Here is a 3,232-nt window from a genome sequence, read left to right on the forward strand (position 1 = left end):
CCTTCTATGTGTCAGACACCGCATTTGAGAGTCAGAAAATTTACCACATGAGGAAGATGGACAGAGGGGTAGTGGAGACTACAGTCATGGAGGACATTAGCTTCCAGATCCGGTCTCAAACACGCTGCCCCAGACACCTGAGGACAGGTACTTAACCTCCAGAACAGAGAGGGAAGAGACGCATAAAATATAAGTGGGTGATGAAGACCATGTCTAACAACATCAGTTGTTTCGCTTGACACTCTAGTTTACACGCCTAGTTTCGCTATCTCACTTTGTTATTTTTCTCCTTTATTGGTTCACTCAGTTCATTCATCAATAGCCAGCGTTAATCCCTTGTGTCATTTATTGTTTAGCTCATTATGGGCTAGATGTAGGTCGGTCGGTAAAGGCCGAAAATAGGTATTTTTGGCCGTTACCGACCGGTAAATCTGATTTGGTATGTAGGGCCCAGAATTTTTTTCAGAATCGGTAAATTTACCGATCGGTAAATCTACCGATTCTGTAAAATACCGAATCGGTATTCATACCTATTCGTTATTTTTGATATGTAGGTGGGACTCTTCTGAGTCCCACAACCCTTACCGATTCGGTATTTTACCATCAAATATATTTGATGGTAAAATATCGATTCAGGTGTGCATGCACATGTGTGCATGCACACCTGTGCCATATGACAGGCAGACCTGCCCTTAGGGCAGGTATGCCTGCCACATGGCCCCCGAATATTTTTTGGGGGTGCTAGAGGGTGTCAAAGTGACACCCCCTGCACCCTTGTCAAAATCTGTATTTACCGATTCGGTAAATACCGACCGGTAATGCCCCATTCATTCCTATGGGCTTCAAAGCCCATAGGAATGAATGGGGCTTTACCGGTCGGTATTTACCGAATCGGTAAATACAGATATTTACCGATTCGGTAAAAGGAACATCTGGATGTTCCTACATCTCCACCCCTTAGATTTACCGATTTTTAATTACCGAATCGGTATGATTCGGTAATTAAAAATCGGTAAATCTATTTTACCTACATCGGGCCCTATGTTGTGCAATTAAGATTGATAACTGATAACGGTCAACTTTCTCACAGTCACATAAGCAAGACTCCTGGCATGATTCTAGTTATATATCTAAAAAACTATTGCCAGATTTAAAATATATCAAATGGATAGGGATAATAAAAAACATTAGCTAGGAGCTTTTATATGATCTTAATAATACAGCTAAAGGGACTAATGATACATGGCTTTTATGTGTAGTATTTTACCATGCCCAAAAAGCTAGATGCAATGAAATAATAACAATAAAAAATACTAAAAAATATAATAAGACATTTTCTACTTTCCCCCCAATAGGAACTATCTATTTATGTATATCTATAACATCCACCGTACTCCACAGTACTCCTGTACCTGCTCACAATGGCAGGTAAAGGCAGAATTCTGTGTAACACACTCTAATCCTCTGTGGGCTACGACCACCTTATTCAAGGTTTATAAAATGCCAAATAACTCTTCATGGAGATATATCTTCGAGGCAAAGGACTATAAAGTTATTACAGTCACCCACTGATGGTAGAATGTTCTAAATTAAAAAGTGAGAAACAGGCAAACATTTGGAATGTTGGAGCACAAGGCTTATATCAGCAATTACTAGCCCTGATCCACTGTATTTTCTTCAGTGGAGCTCCCAACAGTCTATTGTTCTAACATTTCCTAAAAACATTTAGTAAATCTTACCAAATCATGTTAATATTAATAGGCCATCCTTTCTTGGAGAATTTTACATTTGTCTGAAACCATGAATATTCTTAGAAAATGCAGCCCTGTTCTGATTAATAGGGCCAAAATAAGAAATACAATTAATTTCACTATTCATGAGGGCTGCTACTCTTCCGCTAGGTGCTACAAGCCACAGAAGACAGATATGTAGCCGTTGACGTTGTCGACCAGGGTCGCAGTTTCTCACTCCTTCTGGGTCCTTCTGGAAACAGCAACAATGGGCAGGATGTGGCTGTTCTGGGCGTGTATTGGCTCCGCCATGTGCTGCAATGATACAGAACATAGGTCTACACCTGTCGTGGCTGTCCTGGGTAGGAATGTCACCTTGCCATGTACCAACCAGAGCGTTAAACCAGACCTTGTGCAGTATTACCATGTCTACCTGCAGATCTTTATGAGTACTGGCAGATCTCTGCTAGTTAATTTTCTGAACCTAAAGAGAAAAGAGGAGCTGCACGACTCCAGATTCCAAAACCGAACCAAATTGTCCTTTGAGGATGGCACATTCTCTCTGGAATAGTCAGATGTCTGTCTAGATGACCAAGCCTGTTTCCAATGCTTGGTCTCATTTGGCAGCACAAGATGCCCCAGGGAAAGTCTTCTTAATCTCCAGGTGTCTGACCCGTACAATCAACCAGTCCTACACACAAGAGAGGGATCTTCCAAGAACAGTAGGACCATCACCTGCAGTGCTTCTGGGGGTTATCCAGAAGCAGATGTCCAATGGGCCATTGATGGGGAACATGTAGCTAAAGACTCCAAAAGAGTGCAAAGGACGCCATCCAACAAGCCGCTAACAGGACCTACAACGTCTCTAGCAGTCTCACCGCCAAAGCATCCGAACGGATCACTGACTAAATATCGAGGGACAAAATATAGACTACCCAAAATATAGATTCCAAAATATCGACAGACAAAACATCGAATTCCTATCTACAAACAGGTAAGTACCAAAATATCGTACCGAAAATATCATTTATATATATATACTTTGTAAAAATATCAAATTTCTTAAAAATAATGTAAAATTAAAAAAATATTAAAAATAAATAGCTAAAACATACTTAAAAATACTTAAATTACCTTAAAATTATTAAATAACTAATTTAACTTATAAAACAAATATACAGTCATATCTGTTATAACATATATATATTAACATAATATTAATAAAAAATACACAATATTATTCCCGTAGGATAGCGTAGGGGTAAAAATTACTATTCCCACTCCAGAGAGTGCAACAGTAGGGAAAGCGTTGGATAGAGTAGGGGTAAAAATTACTTTTCCTACTCCAATGAGTGCAACAGTAGGGAAAGCGTTGGATAGCGTAGGGGTAAAAATTACTATTCCCACTCCAGAGAGTGCAACAGTAGTAAAAGCGTTGGATAGCGTAAGGGTAAAAATCACTATTCCCACTCCAGAGAGTGCAACAGTAGGGAAAGCGTTGG

General features: G+C 39.8%; 1 pseudogene; it reads left to right on the forward strand.

The window, feature by feature from the left end:
* The first annotated feature begins 1,998 nt into the window (after positions 1 to 1,998).
* Positions 1,999 to 2,639, forward strand: LOC144784189 (CD276 antigen-like; annotated as a pseudogene).
* The last annotated feature ends 593 nt before the right edge of the window (positions 2,640 to 3,232 follow it).

The sequence above is a fragment of the Lissotriton helveticus genome, chromosome 10 (genome assembly GCF_964261635.1).
Source record: "Lissotriton helveticus chromosome 10, aLisHel1.1, whole genome shotgun sequence".
In the NCBI taxonomy this organism is placed as follows: Eukaryota; Metazoa; Chordata; class Amphibia; order Caudata; family Salamandridae; genus Lissotriton; species Lissotriton helveticus.